Here is a 15,465-nt window from a genome sequence, read left to right as displayed (position 1 = left end):
GGAGTTAAACTAGCATTAAATCAGAACTAATTGTAATGAACAATTATAGCCACATTCAGAGAGACTGAGAAAAAGAAGAACTTACCGGCATATCAAATCTAAAGAATTCTATCTGTGGCAGGTAGAGGAATACAGATAAAAAATTTAATATCATTCTTACCAGGCGAGTCTCCTGCTAAAAACCCACCTCTAAAAATCCTCCTGCCTCTGAACCCAGCCTCGGGCAGTCCGCGCTAAGCATCCAGTTCTGCTCCCTCCTCACAGGCCACTGCCCTCCAGGGTGACCCCAAACTTGTAGAGCCACGGCCGCCCACCCACTCAGGCCTCCTGCCTCTCTATCAAGGTCTGTGCCTCCACTTGCATAAATGTCCTGTCCTGATTTCAGCCTTGATATCGCACAGATCAAATACAGCATCTTCTCCCCTAAACACTTGCTCAGGGATGCATGCGGCCTGCCTGTTTCTGCCCTTGAACTCTTCCCCACTCTGGGCCACAGCGGTGAGACAGCAGGCCGAAATCCTCGCTTCACAGAGCATATTTTAGTGAAGAGCCAGCCGGTGAATAAACAAGTAAAACCACCTTGAAACATTCCCCCAACTTTCCTGTATCTGTTCCCAGGGCTATTACCTCACATGACCACCAAGCTGGGGAACTCAAACAACAGAAATGTAATTCTCTCACCCCTTCTGGAGGTCGAAGTCCCTGTGGAGTTACTGGGTGGGCCCCACTGCTTCTGAACCGCTGGGTGTGCTAGCCTCTTCCAGCTTCTGGGGTTCCATGGTCCCCCAGGGCCCTTCCTCCAACCTCTGCTTGGCGCTCACCTCTCCTGCTTGTCCCTGGGAGTCTCCCTCGACCTTTCAGAAGGACACTTCATTGCATTTAGGACCCACTTGGATTGAGATTCAATTCTAGATTCTTAACCACCTCTGCAAAGACCCCTTTTCCAAGGTCACTTTCTAGGTTCCTGGGGTCTGTAGTAGGTGCTCGTGGTCTGGGAGTGGTTTCCAGACTACCTGTTTTCTATTCTATGTACAGTTCCTTTTTTTTTTTTTTTGGATAGTGAACAATTCACTTATTTTTAAAAAAATTACATTCTGCTTTGTAGGTGGCCATCCATAGACCTGTTTTAAATCTCTCCTTTGCTTTCTCTTTTTTTTCTCCCATTGCCCACATGCAGCAGCCCCTTTCAGCTCTCCTCCCACAACAGACCTTCTTCCTTCCTTTATGTCTTTGGTCCAAACAGCATTGTTTGGTCTCCATGTTCTTACTGCGGCCTCCTAAGTCTTCCCTGACTCATCCTGTTGGGCTGCGGAGACTGCTCCTCAGAGCAGTGACACTTTCCCAGGCAGACCCAAGGCCCTGCACATCCCTCTGACTAGTCCCACCTGTGCATCAGCACCTCCCTGGTCACCTGAGTCAGCATTCAGTGTATCATGGTCCAGATGATCATGTGTGATGACTTGCAGGTCTTCTGTCTCCTCATGCTGTAGTGGGGTGTAAATGCCATCTGAGTACCATGGTTTTTGAGGAATTTAAGAGAGGCTTCAGGAGTATAGGCTGGAAAATTCCCTGGAATCTGAATCAAAGCAGCCGCCATTCAGGCACCATCTCCACCTGCAATCCTGGGAAGACTTCACCCTTCAGAAGTATCTCCCTGGGCAGGGAGAGCCTCGCTCAGGCTCAGCAGCAAAGCTCACAGTTAGGCCCAGGTGCCTTGTTTCCTTAGGCAAGAAGGAGATGAATGCCTTCTGTTAGCATTTCCGCAAGGATCAAATAAGGAATTTCTGACTGACCTTTAATCACCTTAAATTTAAATAGTCATTTTATCTTTAAGTGCTCCTTTCAGTTTTCCTCTAATTGTGTGGTTCCTAAAGTGTGGGCCCAGATCAGCGCCATTAGTGGCAAGTGGGAACTTGATGCAATGTAGATTTTTGGGGTCCCACTCCAGAGCAACTGAATCAGAAGTTTTGGGGGTGGAACCCAACCGGCTGTGGCTTAACAAGCCCTCCAGGTGTTTCTGATTCTTGGTAAGAACCACTGTTCTAAATTGATTTTAATGGCTTTAACCACTCTCATTGTGTTAGGCTTGTTTTAATACCATCTTTGTTATTTGAGTATTGAGCCTTCTCCTGTGATGCCACACCCTTTTTCTTTCAGTAAGTGAAACACCTTGGAAAAAACCTTTTTCAGAGTTATATGAGATAATACAGGCTCACACACATATACGGACTACATATTTATATATAATATATATTCACAAATATGAGTATATGAAATATATTTATTTATATAATAGAAGAAAACATTGGGTTTATATGAAGATTTTCTCCATAAATACAAAGGTAACCTTTATTATTTTCTTACATTTACAGAAATATAGTAAGTATTAATTGAAAAGATATTAATTTCCTCTGCACCACAAATTAGTTGATCAGAGGAGCTTTTTTCTTGAACTCCATGGCATATTCTTTCCTTAAAATTTTATGAATTTAAAAATTACATTAGAACATGAAAACTCAACTAGGTGGAGAGTAGTCACCAAAAAAAAAACTTCAAGCTGGGGCCTCCCCTGGTGGCGCAGCGGTTGAGCACTGGGCTGCGAGGCTGCCAGCAGCCTCTGCAGCACCAATTCCTTCCCCGGCTGCCGGCGAGGGTCCCACAAAAAAAAAAAAAAAAAAAAAACAATTAAAAAAAAAAATTTCAAGCTGGATTCTCATGGTTCATACTGTAGAACACACACACGCACAAAATCCAAGGGAAAATGCTCACATTTGAATTAAATTTTAAAATAAGCTCCAAATGACCCAAGATCTAAGAGTAAAAACTGAAGTCTTAGAAGTGCTGGAGGAAAATATGGGGAGATTGTTTTATAAACTTCAAGTGGAAAGGTCTTCCTGATTGTAAGGGGCAGGAATGGCCACTGAGCAGGTTTTCTGATCCAGCAGACCTGGTAAAGGAGGAGTCAGAGTCCTGTGGTTTTTTGCAGGTCTTTTATTGGGATTACCAGGTACACAGCAGGCAGGGGTGCTGGGGGGCCGGGAGGCTGGCAGGCCTCCCAGCCCCCAGCAAGTCTTCACTCTTTCTGGGCTCTCCGGCCTTCTCTCTGCTTCTCTACTCTTGGCTTCTCTTTCAGCTTCTTTCTCTGCTTCTCTCTCGACTTCTACTGCTTCCTGTGTCCCCGTGATGCCTCGCTTAAAAGCCCAGTCTCAGTCCAGGTGAATCCCACCTCCCTAGGCCCACACCCTACTCCAGGTGCCCGCCATCAGGCATGCATTCAGGTCCGCAGGGATCCATCATCTATCCTGATGGCGGGAGGGAAGAAAAGCCTGACATTTTTCCTTAGCCTACACTGATGAAGACTCAAAGACTCCAGTCAATAAAAAGAGTAATGATTTCAACTTCATTAAAAGAAAACTTGAAGACCTATGGCTTGATGGATTTGTATGTATGTGGGCCATTCAAACAGCAAATAGAGTAAAAACACAACTTGAACTTAGCAAGACAAGAGGAAATCCCCCTAGTTCAAAGGAAAAAAGAGGAAAGGATCAGTAATCCGTTAGAAAAAATGAGGAGAGGAACCAAACAGAAAAAAAAAAAAAAATACAAATCTTCATTAAATATGTGAAAAGATACCATCCATCCCCATTAAAAAAAAAATGTGGACTAAAACTATACTTAAATAACATTTTAACTGATTTTTAAAATTACAAATGTTGGAGAATGCACAAACTGGCAAGTGGAGAAACAGGATCTTTCCACTGAAATAGCACAACTACTATTAGGGACAATTTGGCACTCTTTTTCAAAATGACAAATTGGTCATTTGCCCTTTGACCTACTGTAGGGTAAAGAAAATATCAGGCTTTTCTGCCCTCCCGCCATCAGGATAGATGATGGATCCTTGTCCTGAATGCATGCCTGATGGCGGGCACCTGGAATAGGGTGTGGGCATAGGTAGATGGGATTCAGCTGAGCTAAGACTGTGCTTTTTAAGGGCGGTGTCACGGGGGGACGCCAGCAGCAGCAGCAGCACCAGTAGCAGCAGTAGAAGCCGAAGCCGAAAGAGAAGCCGAGAAGCAGCAGAACGAACGCTAGAGAGCCCAGATAGAGTGAAGACTTGCTGAGGGCTGGGAGGCCTGCCAGCCTGCCAGCCCCCCAGCCAGCACCCCTGCCTGCCATATGCCTGGTGAACCCCAAATAAAAAACCTGCAAAACTACTGAGGACTCTGACTCCTCCTTTACCCGGTCTGCATGGGATCAGAGAACCTGCACTGTGCCCAGTTCCTGCCATTACACCTACAAATGTTTTTTCTTTATATTTACCCTACAGAAACACCTGCATACTTAAAAAAAAAAAAAGGAGATTATTCATTGCAGCATTTTCTTCTTCCTTTTTTTTTAGATTTATTTATTTATGCATATAAGAACTGGGGTACAGGCCAGAGGTGTGGTGTGAAGTGTGAGAGGATTCACCAGAGACAGAGTGGGGAACAGAACAGGCAGATTGACTGAAAGACATGCTGAGGGGAGCAGTGGGTGAGTCAGGAGAGGTCTGCTGCGCCATGTGGGTAGCTCCCTGGCTGGGGATTGAACTTATGCTACAGAGGTTGCAGATAGCTTCCTAGTGCTATGTCTTAACCCCTTGTGCCACCAGGGAGGCCCGGCATTTTTTATATAGTAAAAAACAGTGAATAATCCAGATATCCATCCCCATGGAACTAGTTAAATAAATGATAGATCAGCCATATAGTGGAATACTATGCAGCTATGAAAATAAACAAGGGAGTTATTTTGTACTCTTGTGGAAATATCACCGAGACAAATTGTTATATGAAAAGCCATGTCTAAATCTGTGAATGTAATGCTACATCTTGCGTAAGAAAGGGGAGCATGTATTTATAGAATGTATTTACATATGCTTACATCTGCATGGAGAAACTCAATGTTTCATAGAGGTCATAGAGGAAACTAAAATGAATAGTTACTCATGGAGCAACAGAGGGAGATCAGGTCTGAAATAGATGCAGTATTTACCCTGTTAAATTATATTGATTTTTTGAACCACATGACTATATTACCTTTTCTAACGAAAGGCACAGATATAATTTCTAAAGAAAAATAGATTACCTTTACAATTCTACAAATAAAAAAAATAATGCTTGCACACTTGAAGAAATTTATCAAGGAGGTGTCCTAATCTGTGTTTAAGCACAGAAGATTTGGAGTCAGAAAAATTTACACATGAATGCAGGTTTGTTCTCTAAAGGCTATGTTTTCCTTTGCTCCCTGGGGTGAGGGTGGGGGGATGTGGGGTGACTCCCTCCTTTCTAGTCAGGAACTGAGACCTATTAAATTCCAAACTAGAGTCTGAACTAGATCTGGTAAGTGTCTTTTAACTGGAAAAATTAAAAAATTTAACAAGCCTACAGCATGATTGAAATAAGATTTGGCAGAGATTAATTTGGTGATCATCTGGCAGATGGAATGGAGAGAAAGAGATAAGCAGAGACTGAAGATTGTTGCAGTCTTTCTAGAAGCACCTCTGTGAATGTGAGCCTGAAGTTGGGAGGGGTCCAAGAGAAAAGAAAGGAGGAGATGGAAAGAGGAGAGACTGCAAGAAAAACGGATGGGGCTTGAAAATATGAGGGGCAAAGGAAGCAGGGAGGTAATCAGCTAAAAGACTGGCAACTGAGGAGGCGCGGGGCGAGGAATTGGTGTGAGACGCAGTATATAAAGAAGGAAGAAAGAGAAAGAAAAGAAGGGAGAGAGAGAGACGGGCCAGAGAACTTGAGTATGTGGATGAAGGACTTGAGATGTCAGCAAACTACAGAGAAGCATGAAACAGATGGGAAGGCTGCTCCCAAGATGATATGCAAAGCTTCTTTGTGGGCCCACAGGGAGACAGGAAAACAGGTTATTTCATGAATTGAAACAATAGTCAGGTCACTTAGGACTGACCTCATAAAGCATTATTTTTTTTAAAAAATGGATAATTCCCCATGGGAAGTAGAGGGATTTATGATAGACCGACTAGAGGTGACCAGAACCCCAGAATCTAAATCCATTGTGTGGACCTCCAGAAGCATACCGACACCTAGAGCTGATGGAATCAGACATTTTTGATGCTACTTTAAAGGGGTAGGATCCAAAAGGCTGTAAGCAACCTTCAAAATCTGCCTTGGCGTTGGGGATGTTTTGACTGAATTAGCTGTGAATTGCCAGGAATGCAGAGACTACAATTGCTAGGTAGGAAGGAGTGAATTGGATTTACAGATTAGGGAAAGAATATTTTAACACCCAAAACATTTTAGGTCTTTAGGCAACTGACTAGACAAGGAAAAAACTAAATAGGGAATGCATAGAACGCAAGGAGTCTCTGAGGCAGTTGAGAGATGAAAAGTAGTTTCTTATAGGAAATTTAATCAGTTTTTAAATATCTGCATGTGGTCTATGTGCTTTGCAGATTCACCTTGGCCGTTTAAAAATATCTTGCTTCCACTCTTCTTGCTGGTTACCTCCCACTGAGGCTAACTTGATAGTTCTAAGGGATAGACAGATTTTCATTTATGAATATGTGGGAAAGCATTAAAGAAATTATACTATGCAAGTGAGTCCTAACAGTTTGCTTTCTAAAACTCTAGTGTGAAGAGACTTTTTAATTATCTGATAATTTAGGGTGACCTGTGTTACTACAGTGTTTTGGTAACACCTTGAAAATCAGCTGCCTACCTTTGAACTAAATATTTCCAGCTCCTAAATCATTCTTCGGCTTGGGAGACATGTTTGAACAGCTGTATATCAATTTTCTATCCCATCCTATATAGATCTTTGTATTCTTCCATGACCTCCAGTCAGACATCCCAGGAAACAAAATTGGTTTACTGACAATATTGGGTTGATTGGCTCATGGCAATGAAGGAAAACTAATAGCATGAGGGACCATACCATGTCAGTAGGAGAATGCTAGAAAGATCTTGCTATAGGACTTGGGCTTGCATTGGGTGATTTTAAGGAGAGTTCAAGGATGCTATGAGGAAGAAGGTTCTCTTCCATGACTGGAATGTTTACATTAAGGCAGCATAAACAGTGCAAGTCTGGTGGATAAACACAGCAAAGCTGCAACTGACAAAGATGTCACAGTCACTCCTATTGGTCAGAATAGGGACTACTCGAATATTTGTGTGGTTTGGACATATTCTTTTTTAAAAGATTTATTTTTATTTTATTTATGCATACAAAACTGGGGTGTAGGCCAGAGGTGCTGAGTGTAAGAGGATTTGCCAGAGACAGAGTGGGGAACAGAACAGGTGGATCTACTGAAATACACTGCTGAGGGGAGCAGCAGGCAAGACAGGAGAGGTCTGTTGTGCCGTGTGGGTAGCTCCCTGGTCAGTGATTGAACTCCTACTGCAGTGGCTGGCGATAGCTTGATGGCCCTGAGACTTACCCCTGTGCCACCAGACAGGCTTGGGCAATATTCTTGTCTTGCTCAGATATGATGGTGGAGTGGCCCTGCTTTTATCTCCATCTATCAAGGTCACAAGGTAGCCTTGAATGACCTTGGTGTCTATGAAATACTTTGTGTTTAGCAGGAGAGCTCCGGGCCTCTGAGTGGTGGGGCCATTCGAAGCCACACGGGGCCCAGCTGCTAGTGCAGGTGGCTCTTCACTGGCTGGGGCTACATCTTTCTTTCTCAGTTGGAGCCTCCCCAAGCTGCTACCTGTTCAGTTTCTCAGAAACGAGGAGCATGCATTTATTTATTCAATGAACTTTTACTGAGAACCTATTCTATTCTAAAAATAGGAATAATTCCAGGTACATAGAAGGCAGGAAGGATTTATGTGTGTCAACAAGAGGTAACCAGATCACCAGAATCTAAAACTCCAGAACAAACCAACATCCCAGAGTTGATGGAATCAGAAAATTTTGATGCTTCTCCAAAGGGGCCTAGGATTCAAAAGACGGTGATGTATTGTCCCAGCTTGATGTGTGGGGTTGCAGTAGTGCTGCAGGAAGACATGAATCTTTTGACAATGAAAGCCACAGTGTGTAGAAGAGAGGAAAATTCACTCTTAAAAAATCAAATATTTAGTTACACGCTGTGATAGTTGTTAAGAAGGAAGCGTGCCAAGGATGTTTAGAATGTGTAGATACAGAGCTAATTTTGTATTAAGAGTCAGGAAATTATTTCTCAGCAGAAATCCAAGACATAGGTGAGAATTGCTGGGGGAAAAAGGTAAGGGTGAAGGTGGGAAGAAGAGCCTGGAGTGGACTGACACTCATCTGCAAAAGCCCTGGGGCAGAGAGACTAGAGAAAACAAAAGAAGGCCAGGCTGGCTGGCTCCCTGTTCATCTCAAAGCTATTTTCCAAGTCTCTTGGTCCAAACAATACTTATCAGCTGAATAAAGCTGCCACAAGTGGTTTGTAAGAGTTAATGTTCTGTGGGCTAAATCTGCATTTTGAGTTAGCTTATCCTTTTAGCATTTGGTTTTATCTAACTTTTCTACTTTAGATTTTTGTGTCTGCAAAAGTGGCTATAAGTTACCATATTTTAGGGCTAGAGTTTTATAGGCTTGATGTGAGTTTTCCCTTCAAAATGTGTTCATCCATGATTTTCACTCATATGTCAATAATGAAATGCTTAAGCTTTATCTAAGTTTCAATATATTCTAACATCTGTGCCTCCCCAAATCAATAAAAATTAATTTATATTTGGGGCCTCCCTGGTGGCACAAGGGGTTAAGTCTCAGCACTATGAAGCTATTGCCAGCCACTGTAGCACCAGTTTGATCCCTGGCCAGGGAGCTACCCACATGGCGCCGCAGACCTCTCCTGTCTCACCTGCTGCACCCCTCAGCAGTACTCTGTCTCTGGTGAATCCTCTCACACCCCACACCTCTGGCCTACACCCCAGTTCTTGTATGCATAAATAAATAAATCTTTAAAAAAATAATTTACATTTGCAAAAAATATTTAAAAAATGTTCAAAATATCAGTGTTACAATGTGGACCTACAACCTGGGTATTTCCTCATGGAACATCTGGGTTCTGTCTCTTCTTTCAAAATCACTGCCTGTTCTGTGTCTCTGGTTTATTCCTTGGCCCCGCTCAGGGTAGGAGTCCATCTTATTCATCTTCACCAGACTCCTTGGCCCCTGGCAGTTGTGGGTTTTGTTGTTTTAACTAACATTCATGGAGCAACGTACTCAGTAGTTTTTGGCGCCAGGATCCAAAATCTAAAAAATAGACTCTGCTCTCCATGAGTTTAAGCTGTCATTGGAATCTGAGCCATCATCCTGAGACATGAAAACTCTTTTAGCCATCTTAGGAAGTGACTCAACACAACTGCTTCTCCTTTGCTAACATAAGTTTTGTTTTCTCCTTTGGAGTTGAAGAAACAACTTTTTAATAATATTTTGAAATTTAAAAAAAGAAGTTTGGTGATTACAAGCTGGTATTACTGTTGTTAAAATCAAATGACTTAATTGTGATCCCATTTATAATTGATGCTTTCACCTTGGGGTATTTGAAAATGAGGTGCATTTGCTTTTATCTTTCCAATGGCTGCCCCTTGTAATGCTTGTGTGAGCACAAGACTAAGAATTAGGAACTCTCCATTCGGCCCCTGACTCACCAGGTTACCCAACTTAACCTCACCGTTTCCTCCTCTGTGAAATGGGGATAATAATTCTTACCTCTCTCACTGGGGTGTCATGAGTATTAATTAGTGTTTGTCAAATGCTTTGAGATCTTCAGATGAAAGGCCCTGTGGAAGCCTGTATAAAGTATCATTATATAAAGCCTCCCCACCTCCCACTTTCACTGAGTCCTGATTCCCAATTATAGCCAACTCTAAATGGCGGTAATGCGGCATTCAGACACGACAAGGCAAGTTTTATTGGTCCATTAGGACATGCCTATTTGAGGGAATTAGTTTTGTGAAAATGGTTATTATGCCAAAGACTTTTATTTTAGGCAGTTGTTGGTCTTAATAGTTAATGGTTAAATATGTGGCCATTTGGAAAGGTTGGTTTCACATTTCAATTGGGAAGACAGGCTTGCATCTCCACGCCGTTTACATGCAGAGAAACTCGGGCATGGGGGTGGGAGAGCTCACTTCCCACAGAATGAAATCATATTTAAATGGAAGGCCAACTTCAGTTTCTGAGAAACCAGCTGGATCATGAAGACAACGCTTCCCTCTTAATTAGGAGAAGAGAAAAGTCTCCCACCTATCATTTTCTGGATTCCAGTTTCAAAGATTTTGTGATTTGCCAAACAACAACAACAACAACAACAATAGTTCCCTCATTAGAACCACAATTCATACACAGTGTGAGCTCGATCAATAAGGACACGCTTTCATTATTAATATTTTTTTAGAGGATCAGTATTGACTCAGTACTTGGGGATTAGAGGCTGGTGTTTGACCTCAGCAAGAGGGTATGACTTACAAGTGACTACTGGGTGGACATAGGTGTGTTCTTTGAAGAATTAAAGCACCATGGATTTATCTTGCTACAGGTTTGTTTGTTTTTTGATAGGCCATTAGGCAGAGCATTTCGTGGTTCAAAAGTATCTCTTCATTTCTTCTTCAGGAAATGGCATATTAGCTAGATAAGTCTATTTAAAAAATCTGAGTTGTTAACAAGATGAAGATCTTATCAAAGAGATGAAAAAAGATTCATATTTTCATAACTACAAATTTCTTTTAAAAGATAAAAAATAACATTTTATAAAGAACCAACATTCCTCAACCATTGCTGACATGTATTTTCTTCATTTGTTTGAAAGACAAGACAGAAAAAGAAGAGGTGACAAAAATTTACCAATTTTTTTCATACAGAAAGCAAGAAACTACTCCCATGTAGATCACAAAGTAACATGTCCTTGTGAGATGGATTCATATCATGTTTATAAATGCTGTATGACCTCTTTAGATCCATTCCTAATTAATCATAATTTGGGTATGTTGAGAAGAAAACCCATCATTGTTTTACCAGTGAAAATGGAATTCCTTAAGCAAATTCATTGTGTAAATAAGGGAAACACTTTCTTGACTTAAGAGTGAGGCTTAACATTGTCTAGGGCCTGAGAAACCAGTTAGTGGCATTGTTGGCATACAAGGAACATGCCAATTACAAATGATTCTTATCTACCTATTAACATACTTAGCAGTCACTCTTTAACACTTAAAGCCCATTATCCTGACCATAATTTTACTATGTTTGCCTACTAACACACACACACACACACACACAGAGTATCTTTTTTAAAATAATCACAGATTTAAGTGATCTAATGCATTTTACTGTGTGTGTTTTATTTTTAAAATATTTTCATTAATACTGAAAATCATTTATTCATTCAGCAATCACCACCACACTGTGAATGACATTGGTGGGACAGGAGGGAGTCTACTATTAAAAATAATGCTGTGTGAGACTCCTAGGTATTTACTCAAAGGACACAGAAACATCAATTCCAAAGAACACCTGCACCCCTATGTTTATAGCAGCACTGTTTACAATAGCTAAGCTTTGGAAACAACCCAAATGCCCCAAAATAGATGACTGGATCAAGAAGATGTGGTACATATATACCATGGAATATTACTCAGCATTCAAAAAAGATAAACACATGCAATTTGCAGCAACATAGATGGCGCTGGAAGGGATCATGCTCAGCGAAATAAGCCAGAAAGAAAAAGAAAAATACCGGATGGTCTCACTCATAGCAGGAATCTAGAAAACTTAAATAAGGGACCAGGAAAATGAATAACTATAAGAAAGTGAAAATCAAAATCAACAAAAAACTATGAACCAGAGACACTTTTTGGGGGGTAAGAGGTGGGAGGGGAGGGATTGGGGTCAAAATGGGGTGGTTGCAATTGTATGGGGAATATAAAAATAAAATTTATTATTTTTTAAAAAAAAAGTTCACAATCACTTATTAGAGGAATGCAAATCAAGACCATGATAGATACCATCTCATACCTGTGAGAATGGCCAGTATCAAAAAAGAAAAAAAAAAAAAATAATGCTGTGTGGGCCTCCTTGGTGGCGCAAGGGGTTAAGCTCCGCACTATGAAGCAATCCGCAGCCTCTGCAGCATGAGTTCGATCCCCGGCCGGCCAGGGAGCAATCCACATGGCACAGCAGACCTCTCCTGTCTCGCCCGCTGCTCCCCTCAGCAGTGTATTTTGTCAGTCTGCCTGTTCTGTTCCCCACTCTGTCTCTGGTGAGTCCTCTCACCGCAACCCCCCATCTCTGGCCTGTACGCCAGCTCTTGTATGCATAAATAAATAAATCTTAAAAAAAATAATGTGTCTTCTGATATAGGAGGAGAATTATATTTATTTCTGGAGAATTCCAGGAAGGGTGGGTGGTAGAAAGAATATTGCTGGAACTGTCCCTTGCTAGGAAAATTGCCTGAAGTATGGGGAGGAGCAGAAAGGGACCTGCAGGAAGAAGGAAGAAGAGGTTGGAGGTTGGAGGTGGGAGGGGGCAGAGGTGAGGAAGAAGGTTGGACTCAGATAAAAAAATGGTGTCCTGGCTCATGCTAATTGGTTAGATTTTATCCCAAAGATGACTGGTCATGGTTGGAAGGCTTTAGCTGTGTACTGTGATTAGATTAAGTCCAGAAAAGTCTTTCAGATCATCCTGCTCAGGGACTCCCTGGCTTGGCTCTTCATCAGAATAACTAAAAACCCCATAACACAAAAACCATTTATTTTAAGCATTCAAATCAAAAGTATCCTCCTTTATGCCCTCATTAACATGAAAGTCCTTTTTTTTCTTCCTTCCAGTCTATAGGCAAATACAAGCAAATTTGAAAGTGAATTCTTATTTTCTTCTCTTTCTTTCTTAGCCCAAAGGCAGAACATTACAGTAATTACTCCACATCTTGCTCTTTTTGTTTTTGAGATTTCATTTAGAAGGGATATGCTTGGGATTCTGTATTCTCGCAAGGCTACTCATTGACACTAATAATCATGGAAACCACTGGCCTAAGGGATGGGTGGGGAAAAGATAAATTTGGAAGCAGGAACCCAGTTTGGAAGTGGTGGGAATGGAAAGGAATATCCCAGGGATATTTAGTGTCCTTTAGCATGGGAAGTATACTGTACACTGTAATCACAATAGTATTTTGAAAATATTTAACTCCAGGTGCATTCTATTCCTGGTAAGTCAGTTTCACCATTACAAACTGGAAGTTGGGGAAAGGGTGGAGACCCCAGGAAAGAAGGGGGACATGGGGCCAGGGAACACTGACCAGATGGAACACGTATCGGCAAGAAGGGGGTAGAGGAGCGTCCGGGTTAGGTCCTAAGAGTGTCCCTTAGTCAACGATGATGTGAGGGTAAGGAAGGTACCCTAACTCCTCCAAGGGGTGGTGTTGGCTGAAGTAGCTGCCTGGACTACTGGACTGGAAGGCTAGGTCCCTACACAGACCACCTACCGCAGAGACAAGTGTTCATGTGTCAAGGCTGCGGTGTCTCCCAGAGGTTCTCCCATCAAGAAGGAACATCAGGCCCAGATTGAGTCAGCTAAGCCCACAGTGGCAACAGTGGACACTGCACTGAAAAGTACCTGCACAGATCGACCCAGTCCCTCAAAGAAGCCTCAAACCTCTTCATCTCTTTGATGTACGTACCAAGCTGCCATCTTGGACAAGAACAGAGTGAGGGACAGGAGATCTGTAGAAGTGAATATTTATCCAAATAAGACTAAGTCAGCTTAAACATGTGCTTATGTTTGTGGGGCAGGCTGAGTTTATTTGCATTGCCAACAATGAAAAGCAGATCAGTTATGCTAAGGGGGAAAAAGAAGCAAGTTTTTCTTTGTTTATCTAATTACTATAAGTATGTTTGCAAGACCAATACAATACTATTTACATTTTTTATAGTACAATGGATTCCATGCTTCGCCCAAGACTAGAGCATTTAAAGATGGCTAAGGGAGTTTTGCCCAAGGCTCAGAAAAGTGCTATTAAAATATGCAGGTCAGAGAAGAATTGAGTTGATTACAGGTATGTTTATAGCTTCATTTTATGAAGTTGGGAATTAGAAAGGCTCTTAAAGAGTTACAAGGTCAGTGATGGGACTAGTTTTAGAGCTGCCACTCATGAGGTTGGGCTTCCTCTCCTTAAGACCGTACTCCTCATACTTACTTAGCACTTTTGTGGTGTCTTTAGCCTACTTTTGTGTTTTCTATGAAGGCACAGAAAATTATAAACTTCACAAATAGTGGTAGCACTAGATTCCTAAATGCCAGGGGCAGTGAGAATTAGGCAACCTACATCTCCAGCCTGCCTGGAGAATTGGCTGCATGGCTGATGACAGGTGGTTGATGGCTGTTGTTTTACCCCAAAGTGAACTGCTTGCTTTGATTGGCATGTTAGAGAAATCAGTGTCCCCTTGAAGGCTAGGAAAATCCCTGTTCTCAACAAGGATATGATTCCGTGGTAGAAAAATTGACCCCTGAGAAAATTTATCTTTCAGCATAGCTGGTTTGAGTGTGTGATAATCCAGTGGCAAAGGTCCCAGGTCAGAGTCCAGAAAGCATTTACATACTATTAAAAAAAATTGGGTCTGTAGTGTCTTTATCTCCAAACAGCTTAATCTATTAATGGAGGTACAAGCCATGGTATGAAGAATAGAGCACAAATTTTTTTTTTCCTGAACTCCTAAAGTGTTTATATGATGTAGAATTTGTCAGTAAATGAGTAGCACCACATAAAGAGACTGATATAAATTACTTGATCACAAAGTTCATGTGGTCCTTAAGTAAATAGCTTAATTGTATAGTATTTTTTATTAGCTATAGTTAGAAGATTTTGTATTATATAATTTGGTTGCTGTTTCTCTTCAATGAAGACTTTTAATAGTAATATAAGCCTTGAGTACATGGTAATGCCAAGGGCTTTAACCATCAGATGTAACTATTACTGGGACAATAAAATATGCCTTACTATCTCCTAATGCAGACATTACTATTTTTCAGGAAAAGTAGTTGTTTTTTTTTTTAAGATTTATTCATTTATTTATACAAGCACTGGGTACAGTCAGAAGCGCAGGAGGGTGAGAGAATTCACCAGAGACAGAGCCGGGAGCAGAACAGGCAGACTGATGAAGTACACTGCTGAGGGGAGCAGCGGGCGGCAGGAGAGGTCTGCACACCATGCGGGACCCTCACCCGGTGGCCGGGGATTGAACTGGCGCTGCAGAGGCTGCGGGCAGCTTCGCAACCCAGCGCTCAACCGCTGAGCCACCGGGGAGGCCCAGGAAAAGTGGTTTTAAGGAAAAAGGTTAAATAAAAGAAAATAAAAAGTAGTTACCATAACTTGCTTTGGACAAATAATCACAGAAAATTCAGAAGCAATTATGAATTAAAATATTTTAAGTAAAGAAGAATTTGTTGTAGAAGAAAAAAGATTGATTTCATACAATTGTTTAATTTTGA

This window comes from Talpa occidentalis, unplaced genomic scaffold (genome assembly GCF_014898055.3).
Source record: "Talpa occidentalis isolate TD23 unplaced genomic scaffold, MPIMG_talOcc4v2.1 talOcc4.5, whole genome shotgun sequence".
In the NCBI taxonomy this organism is placed as follows: Eukaryota; Metazoa; Chordata; class Mammalia; order Eulipotyphla; family Talpidae; genus Talpa; species Talpa occidentalis.
Note: the sequence above shows the minus strand (reverse complement) of the source record.